Source organism: Phyllobates terribilis, unplaced genomic scaffold (genome assembly GCF_046119375.1).
Source record: "Phyllobates terribilis strain yellow unplaced genomic scaffold, ASM4611937v1 Scaffold_1__5_contigs__length_1240528914, whole genome shotgun sequence".
NCBI lineage: Eukaryota > Metazoa > Chordata > Amphibia > Anura > Dendrobatidae > Phyllobates > Phyllobates terribilis.
Window position 1 is genome coordinate 575,700,174 of NW_027362761.1, and position 15,098 is coordinate 575,715,271.

Here is a 15,098-nt window from a genome sequence, read left to right on the forward strand (position 1 = left end):
CATAGAGGGATATATAAGGAGGGCACCAACGAGGATCAGGGTCAGACGCAGAGAGCCTGTCAGACGCAGAGGAGCCTGTCAGATGAGGAGGAGCGGAAGCTGGCAGAGGAGCAGCTGAGAGAAAGAGAGGCCCTGAAGAGAGAGAGTGGAGTGAAGAAAGACCCAGAGGGGGGGACAAAGAAGGGACCCAAGAACCCAAATAAGAACACCGGGTGAGGAGTCAGCAAGAGGGTACCGGAACCCAAGCTGGTGGGGGCAAAGACATTCCCCAGCCAGAGACCGGAGACCGTGGGCAGTGTCTGTCACGGTCACCCACTACATTCACCCTGAAGGCACACCACATGGAGGGTCAGGGAACCTGAGGCCAAAGGTTGCCCAACAGAAGGCCCGAGGGAGCTGGATTTAGGTGAATCACTGGTGGGGACGGCTGAAGGAAGGACAGAGGGAGAGCTCAGGGCCACGCTCCGGACTTGTTTGGGGGTTGGCCGGATCCAGGACCTGGTGGACGCAGCACGGCTCGGGAGGTCACTTGGAGCTAGAGTGACCGGGAACATCTGCAGTAAGTAAAGACCCTTAACTGCACTACCCGAGTCTGTCATCATTACCGGCTGCACCGCACCACCACAACCCCCATCCTCTGCGCCTGTCCCCTCTGAGGCTATACCCCTCCCGTTGGGGGTTATCCCACCAAGCTGCGCATCCACCATCAGCCTCAGCGGACCCTGCTGCAGCGGCGGCCACAGTGACCGCATCACAACGGGTGGCGTAGTCGACACAACGAACTTTAATAACATCAGTAAAGACTGCCACATAACACTGAGCTTGACGCCCTGGGCACGGGACCGGGTCACAGCCGCTCGGAGACTACAACCCCCCCCATCTGATCCGGTGCCGGGTATTCCCCTCAAAAAGGAATATGTCCCAGGGGGCGCGTCAACTTTGGCGTAGTCGGCAGGATTACGTGCCCGCAACACCCGGGTACTGCGTGCCTGAAGAAAAGTGCAAGTTTACCTCAGAAAGGAGTCTCTCGCCGGTTCCGGAGGGTCCACGCCATCGGACTCCATCACCAGTCGTTTCCCGCCGATTGTCCGCCATTTCCAGCTTGTTCCCGCCATCTGCAGAGTTTCCCGCCACTGGGCGACGCTTCCCGCCAAAACCGCAGATTTCCCGCCTTGGAAGAGCAGCGGACGCCATTATGGGCGTGCCAAAGGAGGGCGAGAGGCCACCTCCCATCGTGGGCCAGGACAGAAAATGGCGCCAAAAGTGGAAACCGCCCCCACCAACAGAGACTGTGATGCTGGAGGTGTCTGTCAGCGTGAAAGAACTACCCCTGGAGCTGACAGTCACCGAGTTGCCCCGGGACCGCCCTCGAAGTGGGAGGAGACGAAAGAAAAGAGCAAAGATGGGTGTCGCTTGGAGCAGTCTAGAACGAGCGCACCCGGAGGCAAGGTGTCCAGAGCGAGAGCACCCGGAGTCGAGGAGAGAAAGAGTAGACCCGGGAATGGAGCGGCAGCAGAGCAGCACCGGCCCGCTGGCCAGGAGCCTGCAGAAGGAAGAAGGAGGAGAGCAGAGCAGCACCGGCCCGCTGGCCAGGAGCCTGCCGGAAGCAGAGCAGAGCAGCACCGACCCGATGGTCAGGAGCCTGCTGGAGTCAACAACCCCGCTAGGCTTAGCGGAGATCCTGGCGCAGCTTCCCCGAGATCGGGAGTGCGCGCGGAGTGCCCTGGAGGGCCTCGCGGGAAGGATGGCCCGAGTGCAGAGGGAGATCCTGGCGGAGTGGGGCCGGGAGATGGCCCAGCAAGCTGGAATCCGTCCACGGAACCCGCTCCCTTGGAAGAAGACACCGACTACCTCTGCGGATGACGCGGGAGGACCCAAGGCCGGAGACGGCGCAGAAGAGGGAGCGAGACGTATGGCAGCAGGTAAGGGGGACGCCTATACCCCATACCGGAAGACCACCCACCTGCCCCAGCTCCCCGTCGCAGAGCCCGAAAGTCCCCCTGCCGTACCCGAGACCGCCATGACACCGCCACCGACTAGGCCCCGACCGGAAGCCGCCGTCGCGACCCCAGTGACGTCACGCGTCGTGACCCGGAGCGTGGCGCAGGAAGAAGAGCCTCCGGCCTGGTCACAGGGCCTAGCGTTTCCGGGCGCCGCATCCAAAGCAGAGCCATCTACCTCCGCGGAGCCTCCGGCCTGGTCGCAAGGCCAGGTAACCCAGGGCGCCGCCGTCCTAACGGTGCCCTTCACCTTCCAGGTGCCCCAGGCCTGGCCGCAAGGCCTGGGCAACCCGGGCGCCATCACCACCGCGCCCGCGCCCGCAATACCAAGGGTGCCACACCTGGGGGAGGACCTCTTCGGCCAGCTCACATGGCCGGACGGGCGGCCCTTCATCTGGCCCGAAGGGTACCCTGAGCTAGAGCGGCAGCAAAGACTAGGGCCCTTGTGTGAGCCCCTGATCCCGGCTCCAAAGCCCGTGACTCGGGTCTCGCCTCCACTCGAGGAAGCCCAGTTCGTGTGGGACCCCACGGGAGAAGATTTGATGGGGTTCACCGGAGAGACTCGGGCAGCTGCAGCAGAGCGTACCGAGTGTTGCCGTCAACAGCTGGCAGAGTTCAAGAGAGAGCGGGAGGAGAGGCGGGCCAGAGAGCAATGGGCCCGGACCCGCAGCGCGGAGCAAAAGAGTCGGACCAGAAGGGACCCCTATGCAGCAGATCGTCCCCGTACCATCGGGACGGTAATAAAGTTTAATGCGCAGCATGGGTGGGGCTTCATAAAGGACCAGAACACCATGGGTGACGTCTTCGTTACCCGACGGGATGTCGAGTCTCACCTGCCAGAGGGTCACAAAGGCCGTGACCTCTACGTCGGTGACGAGGTAACGTTCACCCGGCACAAGTGTGCCAAGGGACCTTACGCCCTCCACGTGCATCGCCTGACAGAGGAGGAGCTGCGGTGTAGGGAGGAAGAGCCAGAAGACCCGGACGGGTTCAAGGCTAGGAGGTACTACGATTAAGAACAGTAGTAAAGAAAAACTGTATATAGTTACCCGTCGGGGTACCCAAGTAGCCGTAACTACTGAGAAGTTTAGTCCCCGTTGGGACCAGTGAACAGTTTAACCCGTGTGTCCCTTACCCAAACCAGGCTGAGGACTGTGAGCAGCCATCCCTTTCCCTTACCTGGCCGGGGACTGAGAACGGCCAAATTCCCCTGTACATAGTTGCGCTTCCTAAGGCGCCCCCTACTGGTTTTATAAGGAACTGCTTTTCAAAAGACTGTCGCACTTTACCTGGTCACGAGTTGCACGGTGACCAGAGGAGGAAGAAAGAAAGAGACGACGAGAATGTTATCTATATGAAAAAGTTTATATATATATAATATTTTATATGTTTTATATGTTTATAAAAATTTGTATGTTTTGGTGTTTTTGTCTTTGCAGCCCGAGGACGTGCTGTGATTTACCAGGGGGGAATGTAGCACCCTGAGGATTCGGCTGCTACAGGGGTATTGCACCTCAACCCAGAGGTGTGATATTCCACTCCCGGGTAAGGAAGGAGTGTGGAACTGAGCTCAGATAGACTGCATGCACTACATACATCCCATTCCAGAGGAGCAGGCCGACGGCACTCCCACTTAGAAATGTGCAGGTGCGACCGAGCCTGTTCCTGGCTGGAGTGGGAGGGGGGAGGAACATCCCATGTAGTGTAGGGGCAGATAGGGGGAGCAGTCTGGGTAGTGGTAGGAGCTCATTGGGTGCTGGTCACCTGAGCTCACACATAGAGGGATATATAAGGAGGGCACCAACGAGGATCAGGGTCAGACGCAGAGAGCCTGTCAGACGCAGAGGAGCCTGTCAGATGAGGAGGAGCGGAAGCTGGCAGAGGAGCAGCTGAGAGAAAGAGAGGCCCTGAAGAGAGAGAGTGGAGTGAAGAAAGACCCAGAGGGGGGGACAAAGAAGGGACCCAAGAACCCAAATAAGAACACCGGGTGAGGAGTCAGCAAGAGGGTACCGGAACCCAAGCTGGTGGGGGCAAAGACATTCCCCAGCCAGAGACCGGAGACCGTGGGCAGTGTCTGTCACGGTCACCCACTACATTCACCCTGAAGGCACACCACATGGAGGGTCAGGGAACCTGAGGCCAAAGGTTGCCCAACAGAAGGCCCGAGGGAGCTGGATTTAGGTGAATCACTGGTGGGGACGGCTGAAGGAAGGACAGAGGGAGAGCTCAGGGCCACGCTCCGGACTTGTTTGGGGGTTGGCCGGATCCAGGACCTGGTGGACGCAGCACGGCTCGGGAGGTCACTTGGAGCTAGAGTGACCGGGAACATCTGCAGTAAGTAAAGACCCTTAACTGCACTACCCGAGTCTGTCATCATTACCGGCTGCACCGCACCACCACAACCCCCATCCTCTGCGCCTGTCCCCTCTGAGGCTATACCCCTCCCGTTGGGGGTTATCCCACCAAGCTGCGCATCCACCATCAGCCTCAGCGGACCCTGCTGCAGCGGCGGCCACAGTGACCGCATCACAACGGGTGGCGTAGTCGACACAACGAACTTTAATAACATCAGTAAAGACTGCCACATAACACTGAGCTTGACGCCCTGGGCACGGGACCGGGTCACAGCCGCTCGGAGACTACAACCCCCCCCATCTGATCCGGTGCCGGGTATTCCCCTCAAAAAGGAATATGTCCCAGGGGGCGCGTCACCAACACATCCTTTTTCTTTCCCATTTTGGCAGAAAATGTAGGCTGCTTAATAATGTGAGAGAGCCTTCTTAAGTAGTCTTGCCTTTCATTGGACACACCTGCCAAACTAATTAGCACAGGTGTCCGCAATTGCTTACAGTGATATAAAGAGCCCTGACACACATCACCATCAATGAGTTTAACTGACAAACAAACAAATTCTTCCCTTATCACTCCTAAACACTTTTTGCATAATAATTTGGAACGCGGTGTACATGTGCTTTTCCACAAAACACCAGCGGTTCACGTAGTGAATCTTACAGTTCTAACTTGCCAACCGTGGTCTGTATGGAATTGTTCAATAAAGGGCCCAAAATTAAGATAACATAGATGGGAGAGGTCTCTATGAATAGGAATTCCTAAGTATTTGATACCCTGTGAGGGTCAGGCAAAGGGAAAGTTGGACTGGATGGAATCCTATATGATTTGGGGAGGGAGACATCGAGGGCCTCAGACTTCGCTGCATTGATTTTAAAATTTTACCATGTAACAAAGTGATCTATTTCAGCCATAACAGCATGGATGGATATATGTGATTGAGTGATATATACTAGGACATCATCAGCAAATAGAGAGCACTTGTACTCGGTGCCTCCCACCTCAATCCACCTAATAATGGGGTTATGGCGAATTGATGAGAGCAGGTGCTCCGTCACTAGGATGTATAAGAGAGGGGACAGAGGACATCCCTGCCTTGTCCCATTGGTGATTGTGAAAGGTGATGAAAATGTTCTGACGCACCCCCTGTGCCTTGGGACACCCGGAGCCGGACCCTTTTTGGTGGATGCTGGTGGTTGTAGTCTTCGTGGCGGCGACCCGGTTCCGTGGCTCAGGGCGGTCAAACCAGTGGCGGAACTATTTATGTGGTTTTGATGTTTAAATGTCCGACTACGCCACCCGTGGATTGCGGTCAGAGTGAACCGCCGCTACAGGGCAGACCGCTGAGGCTGGTGTTGTGGGTGCAGCAGAGCGTAGCATAACTCCCCACGGGAGGAGTATAGCCTCAGGGCAGTGTATGCGGAGGATGGGGGTGATGGTGCAGGGCAGCAGCAGTAACGACACGGAGTCAGTGATGCAGTCCAGGGCCTTTACTCACAGTTCTTATTATCCAGACCACGTCTGCAGGTAACGGCTGCCCACGTCGTACTGTGCTCACCAGGTGAGGGGCTCAGACAACTCCCAGATAACTTTGGAGCACTTCACAGGACCCCCTTTGTGTGTCCTTTATCTGGCCTTTCTTACCAACACTTCTGTCCGGCTGCCTCGGGCCTCCTCTTGGTAAACTTGGCGCCAGTTTCCCTGACCCTATGTGGTGCCTTCCTAGCGGGTGTAGCGAGGGGCTGCGCCACATAAAATGTCAGAGCCTCCGGTTTCTAGCTGAGGGTCGTTTCCTGCCTCCACTAGTTCGGGGACCGGTCTCCCCCTTTGGCCTGACCCCTCCACGCAGGTGGATTCGGGCGTGCGGTGGCGACTCGCCCGTCCGCACCCCTGGGATCCCTTCATTCCTCGTTCCTGGAGCCTTCTCCGCTCCTCTTCCTTCCTTCTCCCTCTTCCAGGCCTGGGCCTCTGTTACTAGGCCCGCCTCCGGAGCAGAGCTCATGCAGAGCCCCTGCTCCCTGCCACTTCTGCTCAGACTTCTCTGCACTGAACTAAGATGGTGCCCACCTTTTATACTCCCTTCTCAATGCACCCAGGAACTGCTTCCTCCCTTCTCCTGCACTACAGGGTTCCCCTTCCTCAGTGTTCCCTCCCCCCACTCCAGCCAGGGACAGGGACTGTCGTGCCCATCTCAGGGGCATATTGGTCGCCCTGCCACACGGCAATGTGGTGTAATGCATGCAGGTGTCAGGTCCTGATCCACACTCCATCCTTACCTGAGAGTGAGATATCACACCTCTGGGTGAGGTGCAATACGTCTGTAGCAACCGAGCCCTCAGGGTGCTACAGTTCCATTTATCTTCAGCCTAGGTGACATATTGCGATACAGGGCCGTGATTTTGGCTATAAAAGGGTCCCCTAGACCCCTACCCCAAGCTTTTTAAGAGAATCATATATGGCGTGCCAGGAGACTCTATGGAATGCTTTCTCAGCATCCAACGAGAGTATCTAATTACAAATTTTTAACTGCATCTAGCCCAGGAAATACTTTGTGCCTAGTAGCAGTGTCTGCTAGTCAGCGGATTATCCCGGCTGTTAAGCAAGCTACACCACCTGTAGTTTAGACACTTAATTTTTTCAAAGGAAATGCTTCGGGACCATGGGATACTCAGTGAAGAGCATCAGGAGGCACCCCAAGGCATAGGGGCTGGGACTGGCAGTAGGATGCCTTGCGGTGGACAGCCGAGCTCGATCCTTATAAAAGCTTTTTAACTGCAGCAGCTTTAGTGGACGCTACTGGAGCTGGAATTACGCGGCTGCTGGCATGAGACTTGCCCTCCAATAGATCCTTGTAAATGGATTTAAAGTGTATTCATTCAAATTAGAGAGACAATTTAAATTAAAAAGCTTAGAGCTGCCTCCACCACAGGGGGGCTCGCTCGACCCACCAGCGGACAGGCACCAGTATTGGGAGAGGGGGGCTGGCCATCAGGGTTCACCGCGGCTCTGGCACAAACCCGGCGACACGGAGGTGGCACGGGCAGGAGCGGACTGGCCGTGTCGGCTTCTCACTTTTTGGATTTTAGAAGGGCATGACATGCCTATATCTGTGTCTCCCCCTCCTTTTACTCCTACACCTCTTTTATTTTCGCATGACTATATGTACTTGTCACTTTTCCATGTGTTAGTTGTGTCTTCTGAGCAGTTTGTCAGCTTTTGGACACCTTTGAAGGTGTTTTCTATGTGTTTCTATGTGTTTTTGTTTGCCTGCCATTGGTTTTAACGGTGTTCGAAGGTGTTCGACGAACAGTTCGACGAACAGTTCGGCGAACACACGGGTGTTCGACGAACCGAACCGAACTCGAACACTACGGGGGTGGCTCAACACTAATCCACTGCATTTCCTTGGTCCAGTCCAGAACTTGCCTCCTCATAAAAGCTGATCAGATTAGTCTGACAGGAACAGTCCCTCGTAAACCCATGTTGATATTGGGTCAAGAGGATAAAGAAGACTTGGGGTCAAGTTTAACCATTTTTATGACCCTTGAACATTAGGAAACTTTAAAGAATGCAGAGTGGGGTTTTCATGCTAAATATTTTTGCCTATGCACAGCAAAGAGTATGACACTGGGGGTCTCACAGTTGTGGTTTCTACTAATGACTACAACTGAGGTCCTGAGTCACTTGTGTCATCTCACTGCACAACCATGTACTGTGCAATGATACTGGGGGTCGTAATGGCAAAGGAGAGGACACAGAGAGAAGAAAGCCCCTGTGTAAGAACAGTATATTGGCTCTTTGAGGTCCCATATGTCAATGCATATTCCACCTACTCTTGAGACGTTAATGGACCTCCTTACGTCTTAGGACCATATTCGGCTGCACAGATTGCACCATTGATATGTCCACCCCTTGCAATGGCCAACCCCCAGTGATTAGGCAATATATGCTAATGGTGTTGCTCATGCGCTGTGTCGGACTGGGTTTCCAAGGGCCCACCAGTAACCAACTCCAGGGCCCTACTTTTCAGCTACATGCAAATGTGACATTATCCTCAATCACAAATTTATATAACAATGGACTGAGTAGATTGTTAAATAAAGATTCTGCCTCTGTCTGTACATAGTGATTCAAGTATATTGTGCCAAGTACTGCTCATATAAGAGGGTGGTGGCCCACCAGAGGATTCTCCTGTCCTCCTGTGGGCCAGTCCAAACTTGCTCAGCAGTTAAAAATGATGCCCAATACCAAGTCTGGAATAGGGCTCCACTCCACCATGACCACCTTCAAAAGTATCTGATAGCAAGAAATTAACAGATGATCCCCCCACTGTACAGGCCCTTGATCAAACTTAGCATTGAGAGAGAATTCTGCCAGGATAGGATCGGAGCTTCTCTGATCACGGCCGCTGCGGTGACGGAGTGGTTGGCACAACCGTGCTCCTGCCAGTGATTGTGTGGGTATACGGACAGTTCCCAAATGATCACCAATGTACACTAACTATACAAGGGCCATGAAGGGGTTAAGTGTCTGGATACGTTTTGTGCACAGACGACATTAAAAATCAAGTTTTTGAGGATCAGTTTATAAATGTCAACAGTAAGACATCTATGATTGTAGAAGATGGCCGAGATAGAAGCATTCGGCAGAGACCTGTAAAGATGGAGGCTGCAGACTGCGCACTTTCCATAAACATGAGCGGCGGTGCGGAGGTCATTATCTGCCGTAAGTATGAAACAGAAATCGCGGCTTAATAAAAGCTGCAGGTACTTTTTAGAGTTCTGCGGCTGCACTGAATGCACTTCCCTGTCGAAACGCTCGAGTCGTGCACAAAGGCAGCCCTTTAATTCAAACTCTTCCAAGAGCATAAACTCGGACGCGGCGTCTTGGAAGAATTTTTTTTTTATTATTTCCAAACTTGTTGCTGCTCTTCTATTTCTTTGCCAGCAAATCTTTATATTCCCCGAGTTGCTCTGAAAGGTCAGTAAGTTTGTGCTGAAAACAACTGGACCATCCTATTATGTGTAACCCCGGTCACCGGCACGGATCTCACATAGAAAAGGTCGGAGGAGCCGTGCCGGAGAAATTACTTATAATGTCAGAGAAGTGATGCCAAAAAGCCGACTGCTGCTAAATGCCTAATACCAGGCGCAGGGGAAATGGTCAGTCCTGCAAGCTACGAGAGTCCTAATAATGACCATGCAAATGTATTAATAAGGTAACTCAGGTCTGTGCGCCCATCTAGCTCTTCCTTAGAAATCTGCATTGTTCTGTTCCTCATTATTCCTTTTGGGAATGGAGAAATGCAATGACAACTGGGTGTCAGCCATCCATCTATCTTAGTAATGGGGATGTCTGATAGACACCTCTCCATTACTAGCACCAGGGCTTGATGTCAGCAACAGCTACCATTACCCTGATTTCCACCGCACCAGGGCAATCGGGAGGAGCCGAAGCTAAGCGCCAGGAGGATCTAGGATCTAGTTGATGCACCATTTCTGGGGTGGCTGAGGGCTGGTTTTATTAGGCTGGGAAGGGGAAAATATCCATGGACCTTCCCAGCCCATTAATATCAGCCCGCAGCTGTCTGCTTTGCCTTAGCTGGTTATCAAAAATATCTATCTATCTATATTATCTATCTATATATCTATCTATCTATCTATCTATAAATATATATATTATCTATTAATCTAATATTGCGGTACGAGTCACACAGATACCACACGGATTGAAAAAACGTATATGCGAATGCTGATAAAAAAACGTGTGAATGGTCAAAACGGAACGTCCCATATGGACGTGTTTTTATGCACACGAGTGAAGAGGTCCTATGTCTTATTTGTGATACTTTCCCTGAGATTCCACAAACTCATATGAAGGAGAAGGAACGTTCCGCCCTCATGCAAGAGCGACACAATTTTTAAAGCCAACCACTTATAGGCGATTAATTAGTTCAGTTTGGGGCTTTGCAGTTTTGGATTAAGATGTATAATTATCAAATGTGTCATTGCGTTCCCTTACTGTCAGATTCCTGAATTGTACAGTATAATCCCCCTGAAAGCGTGTCACAGAAAAATATTAACACAGAAAAAGATGACAACATTTCTTGGTAATACATTTTCACAATCTGGAAGAAGCTAAAGCGAACGCTGGGATTGTGCCTTGTGCATCATGTGTAAGAGTAAATCCTGGTCTATCGAGGGTGTACAGTACATATCCATTTGGTCACTGTGGGGTCTTCTCTTTTGGTACTAGGTGGTGAGAATCTGTTCAGGACTCTCCCTCTGGAACAACTACACACAGAAAAGAGGAATTGACCCAAAGGTCTGAGAAAAGACATAAGGGTTAACTAAACTCTGGCCATTGTGTCCTGAATGGTAAAACCCATATTGATTGTTTTTCAATAACTTTCTTTGCAAATAGTATATAAAAAAAACTCTTGTTAAAGGTGTTTTCCTTTTTCTGCAGGAGCGCACTGCTCCCCTTCCTCCAGTCTTCCCCAAGCTGGGTGGATTGCGCGCTCCTGATGGTTGACAGTTTAGGCCGGCGACATGGCTGAGCGGCTGGTCCAATGTTACACTCAGAGGTTGTTCTGCGTCTGCAGCAATGGAGAAGCGCAGACACACTGAAACTGGCCAGATTGCTGAGCGCAGCGCTTGCAACTCTAAAAGCAAGAGCTTGTAAGCGCTACTCTACTTGCCCAGGAAACCGTTCTGCTAGAACAGTGAAGTGGCTCATAACCTAGGTATAAAGCAGTAAACTATGGAATTAAAAATCCCTCTGTTCCCCAGTAAAATAATAACCCATATATTCACCTCCGGTGTCAGCACTGGTACTCCCAGGATTGCGTGACATTTTTATGTCATGCGATCACTGCAAACAATTAGCGATGGATTCACTCTCATTTCCTACGGACGTAATTGACATCTGGAGGAACTGAGAGCTGTACATGCTACCTGAATTCCATCAGATTTCTTGATTAATCTGAAGACAGAGGGACTGAGGCCAGTGCTGATTGTCCGCAGGGCTTGTGTGACATAACAATGCTATGCAATCCCCAGGAGAGCCAGTGCCTATACCACTAGAGCAGAGCCGGCAACTGAAGTGAATATACGGTAAGTATTGGGAAACATAGGGATTCAGAAGTTAATTTAGGACCCAGTGGATTGTCTATTGTAAACTGGATAAAATTGCTACACATTGTCAGCTGTGACAAGTATTACATCCATACTTATGTTAGGTCTGTGGCAACAAGGATGGATGGAAATTCACTAAGCTAAGTTTGGCAAAAATAAAAATAACAACCTGTCTTACATATTTCGCAGTACATTTAATATATGCTTTATACATTTTTTTGTACCTTACAAGGCAAAGGGTGGAGCTTTCAGGGGAAATGGGAGTGGCTCTATGGGAAATGGGAGTGGCTTATGATGTGACGCCTTGCATAAAAAAATGACAAAGTCAACTAATAAATATGTAAACAGTCTAAAAATCCATGAAATTTTTGAAACACCATTAACCACTCTAATAAATATGGTTGAATTTTGCATTTGGGTAAAAATTAGACAGCATTGATAAATATGCCACAGAATGTTGCCAATGACAGAATGCAAAGATTTAGAATGAAATCTGTTTTGTTTTGTTCATCAGAGGAAACTTCCTACCTTGTTCTCTGCATGGTTGAATCTTACCTGTCATGTTCTATTCATGTTGAAACCTCTGTGGTAGGCGCTCTACATGAATTGATCTTCTCTTTCTGTACTATTTATTTGAAGATTCTCCCTGCCCAGTTCTCAATGTAGACGCAGCTTCCATGTCCTGTTCTTTTCATCAGTGGAACCTTCCTGTCTTGTTCTGCTCCTGGATGTAACCTGCTTTGTTCATGGGTGTAACCTCTTTGGCCTGTGCTCTTCATCGGTGGAGCTTAACTGTTCTATTCTGTTCGAGGGTGGACTCTTCCTGCCTTGTTCTCATTATTGCTGTGTCTTCCCTTACCCTTTTTTTCATCATTAGATACTAACTGTCTTGTTTTTCTTATGGATGTAAACTTCCTGGTCTGTTCTTGGGTGTATCTATTTGGCATATGCTCTTCAGATGTTTATCTTCCCTCTTCTATTCTTTTCATGGGTTAATCATCGATGCTCTACTATCATTATAGTTGGAGCTTCTCTTCCCTGTTTTTTTATAACTAGACTCTAACTGTCTTGTTTTTCTCATGGTTGTAACCTCCCTGTTCTGTTCATGGGTGTAACCTCTTTGGCCTCTGCTCTTCATGGGTGGAGCTTCCCTGTTCTATCCTCTTCATGGGTAGACCTTCCATTCTATATTTTCATTATAGTGGGAGTCTCCCTTCCCTGCTCTTTTCATCAGTAGACACTAACTGTCTTGTTTTTATCATGGACATAACATCCCTGTTCTGTTAATGGGTGAAACCTCTTTTGGTCTGTGCTCTTCTTGGGTGGAGCTGTGTTACCTGTTCTATTCTATTCATGGGTGAATTCTCGATGCTTTACTCTCCATAAAGTTGGAGCTTCCCTTCCCTGTTCTTTTCATCAGTAGACACTAAATGTCTTGTTTATCTCATGGATGTAACCTTTCTGCATTGTTCATGGGTGTAACCTCCTTTGGCCAGTGATCTTCATGGATGGAGCTTCCCTCTTCTATTCTATTCATGGGTGAATCCTCCCTGCTCTACTCTCATTATAGTTGGAGCTTCTCTTCCATGTTCTTTTCATCAGTAGACACTAACTGTCTTGTTTTTCTCATGGATGTAACCTTCCTGCTCTGTTCATGGGTGTAACTTCTTTGGCCTGTGCTCTTCATGGGTGGAACTTCTCTATTCTATTCTAATCATGGGTAGACTCTCCATGTTGGAGCTTCCCTTCCCTGTTCTTTTCATCAGTAGACTCTGTCTTGATTTTCTCATGGACGTAACTTCCATGCTCATGGGTGTAAACCCCGCTGTCCTGCTTTCTTCATCGCTAGGGCTGTTGTTCTATTCATTTGATCAACAGATGTACATAGGAAGCTATAATTTAGTGGACTTCTCTAGCATGCTAATAGCAAAGTGATATCAATGGGCTATCCAGTTTCTATACTCAGATTGGTTAACTGTCCTACTATTAAATCACTAATACTAATTGAAGTGACCCCAGTATGACAGAACATTATGGAATGTTTTTCAAGCAATTCCCAACTACCAAACGTACACTTTATATATGTATAATGCCCATAATAGATACATTGTGATTTCCTTCTTCTTCTAAACCATTCCAGATGGGCACAGCTCCATATCTTGCATGATCCATCAGAGCGTTCTACGACTGAAGAATTTTTCTTAGGTTTCGAGCCAAAGATTGAGGAGAACACCCAGGAGAATGTGACTTACTGAAGAATTGGAATCACTGAAACACAGCTGTGCTTGTGTCAGTCCCAGCAGATCTACGCGGAGACGTTCCCCGACATTGTTGTACATCAGGGTAATTAAGAATTTAAATCACTTTATATCACTGCAGCTTTTTACTATTGAAAATTTGCAGGAATGAAATGGTTTTTTGTAGTATTACACCGTAATATTGTCTGATTCAATTACAACGCAGAATAAATCACAAGATGCCGAACTGGATATCTTGCAAATCGTTACACCGGGGATGGGTATTGAAGCTGCTGCTCAAATATAAAGGTACAGATGGATTTCTCTATGTTGTGGGATTGTTTGGCTACTTCGAGACTAGTATAAAATAGGCATTAGAGATGAGCAAAGCTATTCAATGAAAATCAAGTTTATGTAAAGTTTTAAGAAATTTGCTGAATCAGGCAAATTCGAACAATTTGCTATTTTCTTTGTGATAATCTTCTCAAATGTTTGCCGCCATTTTGCACATTGCAAAACATTACATCAGCCAAAGAAGGATTACATAATCTGAAGTGATCTTCTCCATAGTGCCATGCAAATATGATATCACATGATAAAGCACAGCCAATCAGATTGCTCTATCATAGCCTGTATAAAAGCCGAAGTGGGGAATGCAGCAGCCAATATATGGTGAATCTGGATAGTGAGAGAAAGTCCCAGCTCATAGCTTATCCAGACAAAATTGAGATAGACAGTCTTAACAGACTGAAGAAACAGTATAGATAGTGTGTGACAGCACAGCAATGAGGAAGATTGGAAGATCTGCAGTACTTTCATATTACTGCAAAACAAATCTATAACTAAATTCAGTGAATTTGAGTTGAAAAAAATCTCTAGTAGTCATGTCACAGCCGTGACCTTATGGTGATATAAGATCAGTGCAGAAGAACTGCCGGTGATCCTAAAATTATTGATAAAGTTTCCAAAGAGGAGACACCCAGTAAATGTGATCTTCTTAATGGTCATAGATATGTCTTAGAAGAGCCCATTGGTGACCACTCTTGATTTCCAAGAGGAACGAATGCCAAAATGTGATCACACCCCTTTAGTTCATCTTGTAGATTGCTGAAGGTCTCTTGCAACAACCTTAGCAAGTTATCATCAATCGTATGCTTTCATCTTGTAAATCATTGGTGGGTGGTCCAAGACCACAGACATCATCAGCATCTTCTGCTTGCACCATATGACATCATTATTTAATCATTATATGTTGGTTTTTACTTGGGCATTGTGTGGCACTTCTACCATACATTTTAAGAGTACGGCATTGGTGGCATTGGAAAGCATTTCAATTTCGTCAACTATATACGAGTGTTTCATGGCCAACATATACC

General features: G+C 49.1%; 1 protein-coding gene across 3 annotated transcripts in view; it reads right to left on the minus strand.

The window, feature by feature from the left end:
* DCC (DCC netrin 1 receptor) overlaps positions 1–15,098 on the minus strand; it is a 1,219,041-nt gene that overhangs the window by 731,505 nt on the left and 472,438 nt on the right. The window lies entirely within an intron of this gene.